Source organism: Acomys russatus, chromosome 11 (genome assembly GCF_903995435.1).
Source record: "Acomys russatus chromosome 11, mAcoRus1.1, whole genome shotgun sequence".
NCBI classification, from domain to species: domain Eukaryota; kingdom Metazoa; phylum Chordata; class Mammalia; order Rodentia; family Muridae; genus Acomys; species Acomys russatus.
The window spans coordinates 24,719,289-24,737,561 of NC_067147.1; positions in this window are offsets into that span (position 1 = coordinate 24,719,289).

Genomic DNA, 18,273 nt, shown 5'->3' on the forward strand with positions numbered 1-18,273 from the left:
GTTACATCTCAATGGTTATCCCATCCCTTGTGTCCTCCCATTTTTCCCTCCCTCCCCTTTTCCCCTTATTCCCCTACTTTGATTTTCAATGTTTCTTTCAGTCTTAATATATTAATTTCTATTCATCAATTTAGATTTTCTACTCATAGGACAATAGTGGATCCAGGAAGGTGTCACTATTAAGCTGACTTTTTTTTTACATTTGATGGAAGATGGCAGTGGCAGCAGTAAAAATTTCATAAATTATGAGAATTCTGTTTTTCAAAAAGAGTTGTTGTTATTCTATTCAGTACTAGACAAACAGTAAGAATACATTTTCAAATTAACTGGGAATATATTTTAATGACTGCCTGCTCACAAGCTATGTAGCTAAATCTAATTACTCACTTAAAAATATATACAAGCAAATGAAACAATGTATACAAAGCAGCCACTTCTCAAGACATGTCCAGCATTTCCATTCCTCATTCTTTCCATTACCCTTGTTGCTCCCTATGTTTCTGCAACAGTATCCCAAGTGGTATTCTCTACAGCCTTATTTTCTCCAGGTCACCTGCTGTTCTGAAACAGTGATCATGTGACTATATGAGCTTTAATAAAATCAAATAATTCGTAGTCAAATTTCGTAGTTAGAAATTGTCAGCAGACTTTGTTAGAATCCTACATGACATTAAGTTTTAAGCAACGTTAGCAACACTGCCCCGTAAAGCAAAGAAATGGCAGTGATGATATGGTAGGCCGAATGAGCTCCGAGTTGTGAAAGGAAGAAAGCTACACAGGCCGTGAAGAGCAAATAGAAATCAGTTTTCCTCAAAGGCTTCTGCTTTAGTTTTGGTCTCCAGTTCTCCGCCTTGACTGGACTGTGATGTCCAGCTCACTAGCTGGAATAAACACTTTCCTCCTTAAGTTGGTTTTGATCATAGTGATTTTTGATAACAATAGAAACTTGAAGTAAGAGAAATTGGTATCAGGTCAAAAAGCATTGCAGTGACAGCCCCAATTATAGGTTTAGGTAGGACTGTGGAAGGATTAAAAAGTATTCAGAGAGTTCAGGGCCGGAGAGTAGGATACAAGCAACCTGTTCTCTTTGAGGCCTGCTGGAGCACAGAATATCCTACTTGCCTTCCACTGAACTTTTCACTCTGTTGGACCTTCATCATACACATACTTAATAATAATTTCCCTTTTTACAAAAAGCATATAACTTACTTGTGACTCTTCAGGAGGCCATAGTTAAAAGACTTTGGAATTTTAGAGACACAAGAAATTCTATAGAGGTTTGGATATATTATAGAGGCTTTGAGTATTCCCAGTAACTTTGCAAGTTTGCATGCTTTGAAAGCATTTGACTTGTTAAAGACAAATGAATTTAAATGTTGAAAAGGTTTTGGTAATAATATTATCATGAGGTATTTTGAAAAAATGAGAAATGAAAGGATCTTGTTGAAATATGATATATCTGTGTGTCAAGATGATGAAGGTCAAGCAGGCTGGATGGAGTCTTTTGTTTGACAATTTGACATAGGCAATGGTCATTTGCCTCCACAAGAATACTGTACAGCAAGGCTGTCAGGAACCTTCTTGATTAGAGATTGATGTATGGGGCCCACTCAATAGTTGCTGGAGTCATCCCTACATAAATGAACCTGAGTTTCGCAAAAAGGATACTGAGAAAACCATGAGGTACAAGCTGGCAAGTACTATTTACTTCTGGCTCTGAGTTTTTTCCCTGACCTCCTTTGATGATGGATTATGATGTGCAAGTTTTATGCTAAAATAAACCCTTTGTTTCCATATTATTTTGGTTATGTTGTTCACAACAGCAATAGAAACTGAATGACAGCATCTAGTAAGTGAGATTCAGGAATACAAGAAGGCTATGGAAAGGTTAATTTTAGATTTCTGATTTCCATTCTTGAAGAGTGATTTATATTGTTTCAATTCAGAATAATTGCTATGTGCTATAAAAATCAATGTATATGGTTGAGCATTGAAAGAAATCCAAAAGAAGAAAATAAATCTAACATGTGAGGGAAGGCAAGGGATGTGAGATACCATGACAACAAGTTACAGACTCACAAGAAATAAAAGGCATCTAAACAAATGAATAAATGTTTCACATATATGAGCAGAGGTATGTTTTGAAATGTTATTTTTAAGAATATTAATGTGATCAAATCAGGGGGCACCAGAGTTCATGTCAGAGACTGGTATGGAAGAATGGGGAGATAGAAAGACCCAGAGGGTTCAGGAGCCCCACAAGAAGACCATTAAGACTGGTAGGTCTAGATTCAGGGGGCCTGCACAAACTGCTGAATCAACCAAAGACAATGCATGCAGTGAATCTAGACTGCCTTACTCAAATCTAGCCAATGGACAGATCATTCTCCATGGTTATATGGAGACCTGAGTATGCCTCTGCCATGAACTCAGGTGCCCCCAGTTTTACCACTTCTTCATGTTGGGGAGGCCTGGTGGCACTCAGGAGAAGGGGAAGCTGGTTATCCAGATGAGTTCGAATAGGCTGTGGTCATATGGTGGGGGAGGAGGTGCCCTCTGTCATGGGTGTAGGGGAGGGGAATAGGGCCAAAGAGGGAGGGGAGAATGGGAAGATACAGGTGAGGAGATAACAATTGAGATGCATTCTGAATAAATTACTTTTTAAAAATTTAAAAAGGAAAAAAAAGTTAGTACATACCATGCATGTTTTTCTGGGTCTGTGTTACCTCACTCAGGATGATCTTCTTTTGTTCCATCCATTTGCCTGAAATTTTCAGATTTTCTTGTTTTTAATACCTGAACACTATTCTATTGCTCAGTTTCTTTATCCACAGTTTCTTTATCCATTCTTAGGTTGAGGGACATCCAGGTTGTTTCCAGATTCTGGCTATTACACATAAAGCAGCTTGGAACACAGCTGAGCAAATGTTCTTGTTATACGGTGGAGGATTTTTTGGATATATGACCAGAAGTGGTATAGCTGGGTCTTGAAGAAGCACTATTTCCAGTTTTCTGAGAAAACACAAGTTTGACTTCCAAAGTGGTTGTACAAGTTTGCACTTCATTGGTGGGTAGGCCCTGTGGGTACACCAATGAAGGGGATCAGACTATCAGAATGAAACCTGATGGGCTGTGGACATATGGTGGGAGAGGAAGTGCCATCTGTCAGAGGTCTAGGGGAGAGGAGTAGGGCAAAAGAGGGAGGGAGGGTGGGAACCTAAAGATATAAATGAAGGGGTAACAACTGGGATATAATCTGAATAAATTGTAATAAATTTTTAAAAGAACTGCACGAAACCCCAACATTAATGTGGATTTATTATAATCCCCACAAAAGTTATGTCTGCTTATATCAAGGTTTGCAATAACAGATAATGTTGAGTGTGTTAGGAGATCTCTAGACATTTAATATATAAAATTATAATAATTTGCAAGAAGAATTAATCCCAACACTTGTTGTTTTTATAAATAAAATGATTCTTACAAAGCCATAATACATTTGCTTTAAAAACTAATTTATATGACATATTCAGAATATAAGTCAAAGAATTATTCTACCACCTGAATGTCCCATAGCCAGAAGTTCCTGACTTTCGTTTTGTTTTTCCTTTGTTGGGAAGAGTTTTATTAAATAATTTACATGCTTTATGCTTATCTTTGACAGTGTTCTTTGGAATTCAGAGGTATGGATGCAGTAAAGGACACTAATTATATTTTATCAGTTTAGGTGAATTTGATTAGAAACAGGTTTATTTTAATTATATTTGAAGAATCAAATGGTATATACTCACTTATATCTGCATACTAGCCCAAGGGGCATGTCCCACAAAAGCCTTCACTTACCAGGAAACTGGGACAGAAGGGAAGGCATCCTATTGGGACTGTAAATGAGAGACGCATGGGAGAACAGCAAAATAAAAGGATACAGAGGGTCCTAGAAATCTACAAGTAGAACAATATGATAGGCAGATTTGGGCCCAGGGGTCCCGCTCAAACTAAGGCACCAACCAAGGACAATACAGGAGGTAAACTTTAAACCCCTTCCCAGATTTAGCCAATGGTCAGAATATTCTCCACAGTTGAGTGGAGAGTGTGATACGACTTTCTCACATACTCTGGTGCCTCACATTTGACCATGTCCCCTGGAGGGGGAGACCTGGTGGCACTCAGAGGAAGGACAGCAAGTAGCCAAGAAGAGACTTGATATCCTATGAGAATATATAGGGGGATGTAATCCCCCTCAGGAACAGTCATAGGGGAGGGGAATAATGGGAAAATGGGGGGGGGGAATGGGAGGATACAAGGGATGGGATAAATATTGAGATGTAACAAGAATAAATTAATTAAAAAAATTAAATCAAAAAAAATACAAAAGCATTTCTATTTACCACTTTTCAAATAATAAAAGTAGAGAAATTTATGAAGTAAAAAAAGAAAAAGTGTTTTCTTTTTTAAATTTTATTTTAATTTTATTAATTTATTCAGATTACAACTCAATTGTTATCCTATCACTGGTATCCTCCCATTCCTCCCTCCCTCCTGCTTTCACCCTATTATCCTCCTCTAATTCTATGACCTAGGGTGACCTTCTCCCCCACTACATGGTCATAGGCTACCAAGTCTCATCTTGGTAACCTGTTTATTCTTTCTTTGAGTGCCACCAGGCCTCCCCACCAAAGGGAGATGGTCAAATATGGAGCACCAGAGTTCATGTCAGAGTCAGTCACTGCTCTCCACATACCTGTGGAGAATATCCTGCCCTTTGGCTAGATCAGAGTAAGGGTTTAAAGTTTACTACGTGTATTGTCCTTGGTTAGTGCCAAAGTTTGAGCAGACCCACCTGGGCCCCAATCCACCCATCATGATCTATCTGGCGCTTTCTCAGAAAACTGAGAATAGGGCTTCCTCAAGACCCAGCTATTCCACTCCCTGGAATATACCCAGAAGATACTCCAGCACCACACAACAAGGACATATGCTCAACCATGTTCATAGCTCCCTTATTCATAATAGCCAGAACCTGGAAGCAGCCTAAATGTCCTCCAGTTGAAAAATGGATAAAGAAACTATGATACATTTATACTATGAAAAAGTGTTTTCATTTGAATTAATAGAGTTTTTAAAATTAAGAAAAAAAATTAGTGTTTGACTAGATAAAAAAATCTAGAAGCAACAATGTATAAAAACACCTGAGTTTAAAATGGACACTAATCTGATTCAATAGACAAAGAGCATTATTTTAATAAGTATAATATGTTACTGGGAATTCTGATTAGGAAAAGCAGACAGTTCTGCATCATGTCATATTGTACTCAAATATCAATCCTTAATATATGAAAATTGATATTTTTTCATTTAGAAAAAGTTACAAGTGATAAGGTGAAATCATTGAGGCTTTGAGGAAGAGGAACTAGTTCAGAACAGATACAATAGTCACAACTGAGGATGTAGCTGATATGTGCACCAGGATAATAAAGTGTTCATCACCCAGGCCATTAAGTTATAATTTCTGGTGGAACTATTATGCATGCTATTCTAGTATTATTACTCTTTTTAGACAAACATATCTTAATCTTAAAGTCACTATATAGCCAAGAATAACCTTAAACTTCTGGTCTTCCTGCCTCTTATAGTGTTGAGATTAGAAGCCTGAAATTCCATATTCTGTTTATTGGCTTTTGAAGATCAAGTCATGGCTTTATATAAGCTATGCAATCTCAACCTGTAAGCTACAACTGAAACCATGAGTACATATTTTTTTAATCTTATTTGTTTCTCTCAATGTGTTTACAAAATTCTTCTGTAATGGGGAAATTACTATTTTTCTGATTTTATCACAGCATAGTCATCAGTCATATAGACCACAATTAATCATTCTTGCCAATGGATGTTTGGGTCATTGTCTATTTTATAATGGAACAGACTTTTATAAAATTTGCCTTGTCATTATTTTATGTGCACATATATTTTTGTAGTCCTCTTGGATTAATACATAGAAGGGTAATTACTGTGTCACAAACTGGATGCATGGTCTATTTATGAAAACCTGTCAGATTGCCAAAATGTGTTCTATTGCCTAACTCATTAACAATATGTAACTACTATGACAGTGCTTACAATTTGTGTTAGTCTTATTTTAATCATTCTGGGGCATATGAAATATTATTTTAATTGGCATTTCACCTTAGGTTACTGAGAAGAGGGCATTTTCATGTACTCATTAACAATTTTTATGTTGTGACATGTTTATGATACATTTCCTTGATTGCCTGTTTTTGATTATTAAATGAGTTTTATATAAAGTAATTAAACATATATTTCAATCAGTATATATTATATTTCTATAATTTATTGCTGTTTCATTCATATTCTCTATGATACCAGTTAATGAATTAAAATATTTAGTTGTCACAAAAATAAAATTTGAATTTTTTCTTATTTAAATTCATAATCTCATATTGGGTTCATGAAACTTCCCTTACTCTGAGACTGTTTAGATGTTAACTCTCTCCTAGAGGAGAGATTCAGTGACTAAAGTGTGGGTGTTTATTTTGAATTACTAATTAAGAGTGGTGTGAATTTGAAGTGAGGTCAATGGGAAAATCTTTTGGTAACTTCTGAGATTTGGAAGGTACCATTCTGGATAATCTATCATGTTTGCATAACGAGATGTGCTTCCTTAATGAAGTACAAGAAATTATGGCCAATAAGTTATTGGAAACCTTACCTACCAAAATAAAATATATTCTAATTTTCTAGATTTTGTAATAGAAAACTAACATATCTTAAAGTTGTACAGTAATTTTATTTCCTTTTAAAATCATTTTTATTTTTCTTTCAATTGAAATGGGGGTTCAAATAAATGCACAGTGATCTTTTATCACAGTTTAGAATTAAATTCATACTCGGTTGAAGTAGATTAAATATGCACTCTGGTTGAAAACAAACCACATCCACATGTCCCCCATTCTCTACAATATGAGCCTTGTCCCTCCTAACATGTAAGAACACCCTCTTGTTGTATCAGCTATGTATTTCAGAGGAAGAAAGATGTCCATATTTATTAGACTTAAGTATCTCATAGAAGATATTCCTTGTGGAAGCATTTTCATTCTATTTTAGATCCTAAAATCCGAGGTCCATCTCACCCGTTATCCTAATTCAACTAGTAAGGTGCAATTTTGTGTTCTGTACCACACTAATTTATTAATTCAGACTTCGATAGAATGAGAACCAACTTAGATATTAAGATATAAAAATATTACCATATCTTAAAAACAGGTATAATAGTCTAGAAATACAACTTCCTTGGTGTCTATGCTTGCTTACAGTGCATGTAATTTTGCATTTCATTCCCTGAGTCACATAAAGTGAACAAGATAGAAGAACTGTATTTTCCAGTACTGGAAGTATGGGGACCAGTAGTTTAAGGTCATTCACAGCTATAAAATAAGTTTAGAGATAGCCTTGGCTTGATGAGAAAATAGGTGAAGGCAATATGAAAATGGATGAGATATGCAACAAATACTAAAAAACTATAAGAAAATGACAAATAATTATTTTTGAAATTTTAATTATCTGTATGGGTGTTTTGTCTCCAGGCATATTTTTCTACTACATCGCTTTGGTGATGGTAGAGATAAGAGAGATCAGGTGTCAGATCTTCTTGAACTGGAGTTCCAGGGGTAGTGAAATGTCAGGTGGGTGTTAGGAATGAAATCTAGGTTCTATGGAACGCCAACAAATACTCTACACCACTAAACCATTTCTCCAGCTCTATAAAAAGTAATGTTGAGAGCATAAACCTATGCTGGAGACGCAGACTTTTGTTTCTATATTTGTTCATGAGTCAAACTTTGTTGTTCCAGGAAAGCACATTAAGTTTTGTTTAAAATACTAGTGAAATGCCAGCGTGAAGGTGAGTATAATGCCTTTCTTCAGCAATTTAGATTTTGAGGCTTGGAAAGAGTATTAAGAAAGGCTCATTGTAAAAAAACAACAACAACAAAAAAACCTGGCAGGTCTTCTTTGTGCCTTAATAAGAAAGCAGTCTTAGATACATGTTATAGTATTCCTAAGAGAGCTGAAAGATTCATCTTCTTATTACACCACAGCAACTGCATTCATTGCTTGGATACGATCACTAAAGGAGTGTAGTAACCAGAGGACCATGAAGTCTTCTACAGACAGTCTCTCCTAGAGAAGAGCTGCATAAACAAGAATAGAAAAATTAATAAAGATTTCTGCAAAGTGGTGGGATACAGAATCAGCATTCCCCTATTAGCAGTTTTCCTATATCACAACACCAAACACGCTGAGAAAGAAGTCATGAACACGCTCTCATTTATAATGTCCACAAATAAATGAAATATCCTGGAATAAACCTAAGAAAAAGGTGAAAGAACCCACCAGTAGAAAGTTTACATTTGTGAAGAAATAGAGAAAAAGACTAAACAATGTGAGGGCCTCCCTTATGCATGGATTAGTAGGATTAATATTGTGACAATTAAAATTCTACTAAATGCCATTTATAGAGTCAATGTAATCCCAATGTAATCCCAAAACACTCTTCCCTGGAATAGAAATATCCTAAAAGTCTTATGATACCATAACAGGCCAGTATGGCTGAAATAATTCTTCTATGATAAAAAAAAAAAAAAACCACTGTGGGCTAGACTACCCTTACATATTTCAAGATATTAATGCAGAGAATATGCCTGTGAAATTGAATGTCTAGTCCTGTGGGAATATCCCATAAAGGGTGATATCTGGATAAAATCGTAGATTTATTTTTAATTTTTGAGGATATTTAATACTTTTTTTCTAAAGTGACAGCATCAATTTCCATTCCCACCAACAGTGAAAATGTTTCCTCTTTCTCAATGGTGTTTGTTGGCTTTTTTTTTTTTCCACTTAGCTGTTCTACCTACAGTGAGATGAGACCTAAAGTCTGATTTACTTTGCAATTTCCTAACTCTAAGGATTAATACTTTTTTTTTCAGGCTTTTTCTTTCATCCTTTGCTTGTTTATTATCTCTTCCATTTTCCATTGAGAAGTCTGTTTTAAATCATTAGCCCATTTTTCACCCATTGGACTTTTTGTCTCCATGACTTTCTATTCAGTTTTGTTCTGTTTGAGTTCTTTGTTTATTCTAGATATCAATATTCTGACAAATGTATACCTGTAGAAGAGTCTTCCAATCTGTGGCTTCATTGCTTCCTTAGCTGCGCAGATACCTTTTGGCTTCTAGAGGTTCTACTTCTCAAACTTGGCCTCTGCTACTTGAAAAAATGAAGTCTTGCTTGGAAATTCCGTTCTGACATGTCTATTTTATGGGGTGCTGCCTATGATGTCTTCTAACAGTGTAACATTCTAGATTTTAAACAGAAATCATTGATCCACTCATCTATGATTTTATTTCAAGTTGGTAGATATAGCATTATGTTCATTCCTATGCATGTGGATTTTCCAACACTATTTGTTAAAGATGGCTTCTGTTATCCAGTGTACTTCTACCTCTTTTTCAAATATCAGATATCTGTAGCTATAAATACTCATGTATGTGTTTCCTATTTATTGTATTGGACTATATGTAAGTTTTGGTGCCAGTACCACATTGTTTTTATTGCTATATTTTTGTATGATCTAACTTGAATCCTGGAATAACAATTCCTCTAAGATTTTTTCCCTTCTGAATTGCTATGACCATCACTGTCTTTTTTTTTTTTTTTTTTTGATACAATGTGAATTTTAGAATTATTTTCTATTTCTTTGAAGAATTTTCTGGGGAATTTGATTGGTGTTGAATTTGTTAATGATTTTTTGGTAAGATGGTCATTTCCACTATATTAATTTCATCAATCCACATATTTTATTTCCATATAAAATTTATTTTCTAGTGTCTCTCTATTTCTTTTGTCTTTATATATAGATATATATGGTATATAACACACATTCATATATATGTATGTATGTATGTATGCATGTATAAAAAACAGACTCAAAACTTGAGAGAAGGATGGGAGTAGATGGAGTTTGAAGGAAGATAGCTATGAGGAAGTGAAGTGATGGGATGGAGGTGGGAAGTAATATAATTCCACTTCAATTACAAACATACACAATATTCATACAGCTGTACTCTAGAGCTGTACTGATAACAACAGAATGATACTGTCACAAAAGGAAACATTTAGTCCAATGAGACAAACAGAACACATGATTGCTCAAAACTGTGGCTGTATCATCATTACTTCATTGTCTCGATGTCTTAATGGGTGTTTTCTGTGTGTATAATATCAAACAGAAGATTCATGCATAAGGAGACGAGTCTATTGTCATACTTAAATTATAGAAGCAAAAGTATATTTTAAACTTTCACATTTGTACAGATTAGTTGTTATATATCACATGGGCTTGAGTGCTAAAATTATGTTCATTTTGTACATTAAAATTTATTTTATTTTGTAAAAATGTAAGTTCATGAAGTCATCTTCTTTTATAAAGAATGGCTGATAGAAGCACTTTAAATTTAATCCTAAGTTTCTCACAGTATCCATTAAAAAGTAATGTATTCTTCTCTTCTCTGGTATCATTTAAATATATTCCTTTTGAAACTGTTTTTAAATAGGCTTAGTATGTCCACTAACTCCAGTAGCCATTCCACCACTATAATAATTACTGTCTGAAATGTTCATATTAACTTAACTTATTACTGCAATATTGATATATAGACCTTGACTTGTAAATTTGAATGTGTTTTCCTCACTATGAAAAAAATGCTGCTATGTTAGCTTTCTTAATTTTAACCTGATATATGGGTTCTATGGTTTAATGAAATTGCTGTGATTGCTGATATTATAGCTTTAGAATAAAATAAATTAGTACAATCTGGAAAAGATAAAATATTTTATCAGAATGTATAAGTCACGGTAATTTAAATAGATGAAACTAATGGATGTTAAAATTTTAAATGAAAATAAATGGCCTTGCAAATTTTTGATTTTCATATAAGACAAAAAATATTTTGCAAATAGAGTATATTTTACTTCAATGAATATTTTAGAAGCAGATAGACTGTAGTTTTCAAGAAAATAGAAAAAAATTACTTCTCTCACATTGTGTTATAATATTTCACAAATAGTGAAGATACTTTATTTGAAAGTATGAAATAATGTTATAAAACGTAATAATGTATAACAAACCAAAGTAAATGAGATAAAAATTAAATGTCATAAAAATGCTGTGCTGTAGAACCATAGACAAACTCTTGATAATAGGGGATTAGCAAAGGGTACAGTGTGTATACTGGGTAGTAATTCTAAGACTCAAAATTGTTCTCTTTTTATTATGAAATTTATGATTGCCAAAATTATTAATAAAACATTTCCTTCACCTTTCCAAATGCTTCTGGGCATTCTCATACCTAAGTTTAAAATGTGTAAAATAATAGGACTATTTAAAAATAAACTCCTCGGAAATAGCAAACTTTTAGAGAAAGGACGCTGGGCCTTAGACTTTTTTATCTTTTTTGCAGGTGCAAAGATAAAAGTAATGATTTTTATAAAAAGCTTTGATACCTTTCAGGTATATGTGAATGAGTATGTATACATAGGTATTTGCTCACTTCGTACCAGTAGAAATTTGTTATACTAACAAATTAATTCATTTAATTCAAGGTGAAAGAAAATTAAATCAAAATGTTTTCTAGAAAGTGGTGCTTCACGACTGCATTTTAGCGTATATTCTTAACTGTACCTTTCCATCATCTCTTGCTTATTTACATAGGAGCTGATGGTGACTATCATGTGATAAGTACAAACAGTATTAGTGTTATGAGTACTGAATGTTCTTAAATCTATAGATAATATATTACAAAATCTCTGTGCAGTATTTTATAGTTTATCAATCTAAATTCAAATCAGTCTGCATTTATCAGCATATTCAAGGTCAGTTTACTTTTGCCTTCAATAAACATCACCATTTAGTGTTTAGTGAGATAACTCAGCGGATAAAAACAATTGTCATCATTCATGGTAGTTAGAGTATAGGTCTCCAGGACCCACATGGTCCAAGCAGGTAACTGTCTAATGTAAGTTGTATTATGACTTCCGTTAGCACAGTGTGGGATGCATGAAACTCTCTATGCCTACACTTACATGTAAGTGCAGTGAACGTCTTACATAAACACATAACATATAAATAAAATCATAAATAAGTCAATGATAATAAATATTATGACGGAAAGCAAGGTAAAATGTAAAATGTACTTGACGCTTGATGATATCAAACAAAGAGTCTTTAGGAAGGAGCAATTTTACAAAGAGACATAAAAACCTTGGTGTTCTACAAGCAGAGATATTTCAGCCATAGACATTAGCAAATATAATGTCTTTGCAAATTGTTAAAAGAGAAGAAAAAAATAAGTGAAACTAATTAAGGAAGATGAAAAGATGAGGAACTCTACTCAAAACAAATCTTGCACAGTATCTCCTCAAAAGCCCTGGCCACTTGAATGGCTTGTCTTCTGAGACCTCCTTTTGAGTATCTTAGCACCATACAAGCCCTATTTATAAACTTCTCTGCATTATGTAGATTAACCAGAGCCTCTGTTGCCTCCTTAACATTGCAACACTTGATGGGCTCACATATGCTACTAAACTCCATATACCAGTCTTGACATCCTTGATGAGTTAATATCTTTCTTAGCTTTTATGTTAATACAGGCCTGTCATTTCTGTGAGCAAGGCATCAAACATTCACTTACCTTGCTGTGTCTGTTCTCCCTGTATTGTTTTGTAACCCCTAGAATTAACAAAGACCTTAACTTGTGATATTCATGAGCTTCTGGTGGATTATATGAACCAATCATTTGAGGCTGATTTCCCTTGCGTTGCCTCATAGAATGAAGGTTGTTGTCTGAAGAAAAGATGAATGGCTACATGGCTGAGATTCAACATTCCGATTTCACTCATACTGATCACATCTTCCTCCATGTCCTATAGCATCAAAGTCAGTACTGTGATCATGTCTACTTTAAAAATATTCCCCGATTAAAGGAGATTGTATGAACATTATTTATTTTCATTGTTTCCAATACAAGATTTATTACTAAGGTAAATACCTGCATACCGAATTACAGACTATCAGGTCATATAGGTTAATTGCTATACCCGAAGGGAATCATTGTCATCTATCACTTCCCCTTACTCTTCTCCTCATGGATGATACTTTCTATAGGTTTGAAAGTTTTGGAATTCTAAGCAGAAAGGCCTTTTCAGCACATATGTGATTTGTATTCTCTTTTTTTACCTTACATTTTATAATCACTAATGTGTATAGTTCTAACCTCCTTCTCTCACATTTTTCCCCCACCAATTTGGAGATTAATCCAGAGGACATAACTATATTTTCCCATTTTAGTTTTTCTTTAAATGAGCAAAGTCTTTCTGTGAAGAGTGCTCAGCCTCAATTAAATGTATTGTCACCCAATGGTAAGTGTATTTGCATGCCCCATCACTATTTTCTTCCACAGTCTGCTTGTGATTCCTTCCAATATGTGATACTTTAATGTAATGCAATATATTGTGTAGTCTACCAGTCAATTTGTGGCTATACTCTTACTCACATGGGAGGCTCCATTCATCACAGAGGCATGCCATCCCATGTGATGTAAAGGATTTTCACCCTTAAATTTCTTTCAGTGATGTTTCATCTTCAAAGGTGTCAGCATTGGTTAAAAGTCTTATCACACAGAGGCAAGTAACTGTCACCTGCTAACATTTGGTTTCCTTGCTGTTTTATTTATGATATTAAATTTTTATGTTAGAAATGTTACATTATTTCCACTGCAAAAAAAAAAAAAAAAAACTGCCAAGAATTTGATTTTATATTCTTCATCTAATTTCACACTTAAAGGTCACACCATACATCCATTCTAGAGCTCAGGAGAGGAGACTACCAAGTAATTATAGTGAGTAGTATTTGCATTTAATAAGCTAAGTAAATCTTGTCTTTAGTTCTAAGCTCACAAGTTTCAACTTTGGTGCATTTAATTCTTGACACTCTATTTTCTAGGATCTTGCTCAAAGTAGTAGATTAGATCAGGAGAGACTTGGCATAGAATGGAAAACAACCCTTGAATCAATACTAAATTACAATTTGCTAATAGTTGTATTTAAGCTCCTGACCAGCAAAGTATTTACAAGGAAATAACATTATCTAAAACATGTTCAGTGCTGTCAAGGAAGAAAGAAATGTTTCATTTGGAAGAGAAGGGGTTGCTTTCTTAGAATCAAGATAAATTGTATGTGTTCTTTCTTGCTAGTGAAAAAACCTTTCATGTTGTCAAAGAAAGCAACATGTTTGACAAGGCTGGGTCTTACTTTTAAGTTCTTTAAAAACTATATATTTTCTAAGCTATATCCAATAAGTTTCAGGAAATTGTTCTACAACAGATATTTAAAGCTATCTACAATATTTTTAGATGTGCATTAGTCATGTGTCTTTAGTTTCAGTCATTTTTTAACTGAATTGAGCTGACAAGATAATATTTTAAATAAAAGAAAAGTTCAGAATGAAAACTCAAGGGCATATTTCCATATAGAACACCATAGGTCTCAAATTTAGCATAAATAGTAATCACCTCATTGAATAGAATAACAAGAATCAAGATTGTTGAAAAACTAAATTCTTTGAACTCTTCCAAAGAATCACACAGTGCTGAAATTAAAAAGGTACGCTATAGAAGATGGACAAAAATCAATGAAATCTCTTCATTCATAAGACTATTAGACCAAGCTTGAATTAAAGGATTTTGAAATTTTTTTATTGAAATAACTTAAGACAGCTGGGGCATATCTCATATTCTTTAGTTCATAATAAATGCTTTCAAGGACTAAATTAATACAGAAACATCCCCTCAAATCATTTTTATATTTTATTGATATCAGGGTAGCTATCATCTAACTGCTGATGCCTTTATTCTAAGAAAAACTAGCTAAGATCCAAGGACACAGTGAAAACTCAGGCACTCAAGTCTGTAAAGTAATGGCTATTTCAATAAATATCTTTCCAAGTTTATACTGCTGTTTAAGATAGATCTTTTAACATTTCATGATTTTTCTACCTTGACCTTCAGCTGGATCCCCGTGTGTGTGTGTGTGTGTGTGTGTGTGTGTGTGTGTGTGTGTGTGTGTGTGTATGCACGTGCGTGTATGTGTCTAAAATGTTTTTATTTTTTACTTTCTATCTCTCCATTTTCATGGTTTTATCTCCAAGTCTGGAAAGGTAAATAAGCCAAGATAAATCGGTCTATCTATCTCAACATAAAGTAAACACAAAGAGCTGGTGTTTATGTCCACATCTGTATCTTCTCCATTTCTCAATGGACATGTCCTCTATACTCATCATGAACTATTTATTTGATCAACACATGTTGCCACATTTTTACTGCTACATGTTCTGTTTTTCAGAGGAGAAGCTCTTCCATAACTTCTTTCAAGTGATAGAATCTCCCTTTTTCATTGCTTTGGGCACTGTTTTTCTAATCACCTGGTATAGGCTTTCAGTGGCCAGTCAGCATAGTCTTGTGCAGACCTGAGCTCTGGTTAACTTGCCATCCACTGTCCACAACACAGGACTGTCCAGCTGCTTTGTCTGACTAGTGAGTCTCACAGAAGCTTAGTACTATCTGCCTTGCTGAGAGCATCCTGAAATTCAATTCCTAAATTCCTTATCGTCACGATTGGTATTTAGCTTCTTTAGGTCTCTGCATTGTAGTGTGATTATCCTGTATTAAGTGGCTAATATTCATTTATATATAAATATATACCATGTACCAACCAAGTACCATACCTGGTGAGGACCTACACACCTGCTCAGATGTAGTTGATAGGCAGAAGTCTCCTTGTGGGTCCCATAATATGGGGAGTATAAGCTACTTCTGACATAGACTCTGGTGGCCACAGAGCAAGAGGATGCAGGCTGTCCAGATGAGACTTGATAGGCTAAGGTCAGATGATAGTGGAGGAGGGCTTCTCCCCTTTTGGGAATTAGGGGAGGAGGTATTGGGAATGAGAGATGGTGGGACACAGAGGCAATGAAGGGAGGGGCTACAATTGGGATGTAAAGTGAACAAAATGAAGATAAAATTAAAACCTTGGGGCAGGAGAGAAGCACTGGGTTTTGCAGAAGACATGGGTTCTGTTTCTAGCACCCACTTGATAGTTCACAATTATTTAGGAGATCCTAGAACTAACCTCATCCTCTACCATAGTGGCCTGGCAAAGCAACCTCACCAGGGGGAAGAGATCGAAAAGCATGAGAGAACGTCCTTGTCAGAGTCAGCTCCTGCTCCATTTCCTGGGGTACCCATATGAAGACCAAGTTGCCCATTGGGTACATATGTGTAGGGGGCCTATGTCTAATCTATACATAGTTCTTGGCTGGTGTTTCAGTCTCCACAAGACCATCCCTGGGCTCAGAGTTGGTTCTGTTGTTCTTCTTGCAAAGTTCCTCTTCCCTCTGGGTCACTCTATCCTTCCTCCCATTCTTCCACAAGAGTTCAGCCCAATGTTTGTGAGTCTCACCATGTATTTTGATCATTTGTTGTTGGTAACCTCTAAGAGATGGCTATGCTAGGCTCCTGTCTGTAGTTAATAGTGTCAGAGATTGGCTCCACTGCACAGTGTGGGCAGGCATCAGTTGAACATTTCCTTAATCTCTGTTCTTTCTTTATCCTGCACATGTTGTATGCAGAGGAATTTTTTTGGTAACAGCTTTTTGGGTGGTTGGGCGTCCCTCTCCCTCTGTCTCTTTAGAGGATGGCCTCTGAAGTCTCCATGTCTGCAGCTATTAGGGGATCTCAGCTATAGTCACCCCTACATTACCTCAAGCCTCAGGAAGCCAGATAGGTTTCCATTACAAGACATGATATTTCTACTTTTGAGTATTCCTTAAGTCCAGGTAGATAACTGTTGTTACCACTGGCATGTGCGTGATATGTAGTTTATTGCACCTTTATAGCCACGCTGCCATTGTTTTATTCCATAGGTGTTGTTGCATGTGGATAGAACTGACTGTTTAGTTTCTTCCTTCTATTGGTAGCTTGTACAGTATTTTCACTGAAACTAGACGACAGCATAAAAAGCTTTCAGATCAGATCCAATTTGAACCACCTGAATCTTGGTTACAACATGTACAGTGTGTTAAGGTAGCAAGAGCTACATTGGTAGTATATATTGTTTATTCTAAAATTCAATAGTGTAATTTGCCACTCTGTCCAATCTATTCAAAACCTAAATGTATATTTAACTTACTAAATTAATCTTTCTACAAAATACATCTATGTACCAAGAAGTATCTTATTCCACAGAGATTTTGATGTGCTTGAGTGTGCTGGCCCACTTAGTCGTATTTCATAATTAATTTGAGATCCACAAAGTACAACAGAAACTTTATAAAACTCAATGTATTTTATGTTAAGATTACCTATTGTGATCTTTTCTCAAATGTGAAACTGAATGAATATTTCATTAGACATTTTAAAAGAAGCTCAGAGTAGCAGGCTATGGCATATGCTATTTCCAAAGAAACAGTAATATAGGTGACATTGAGACTCTGATGGTGTAAAATATTCATGACAATGTAAGTATCTATTAAGAAGCTAGGATCATAAACCTTCTTGCATGCTCCTTTCTCATGCACACTATGCTTACAATGGAATGCTCACAGCAGTGTTGTTCTTTCATTTTCTTTTTGGATGGCTACTTGGAGCACACATAGAATTCTAAATATTTGTAGATGCATTTTCCTATAAGATTTTAAACAAACTACATATATCTAAAATTAAGACTCTGATTAAGAAAATTCTATTGCATATGGAAATCCTTGAATCTTCTCTCTCTCTCTCTCTCTCTCTCTCTCTCTCTCTCTCTCTCTCTCTCTCTCTCTCTCTCTCACCCTACCCACATACACTTTTTCCATCTCTTGAATTCTGTTGGTAAGGCTTGTGTCTATAGATCCTGTCCTCTTCTCTAGGATTTCCATTTCCAGGATTATATCAGTTTTTGTTTTCTTCATAGCTTCTATCTCCATTTTTATGTCTTAAAACCTTTTATTCCTTTTCTTCATTTGTTTGATTTTAGTTTCTTTAAGTGATTCATTCCATTCTTTCATCTCTTTCTTTGTATATCCCTGTTCTAGTTGAGGGATTTATTTCCTTCCTTTAAGGTCTCTATCATTTTCATAACGTCAGATTTGAAATACTTCTCCTG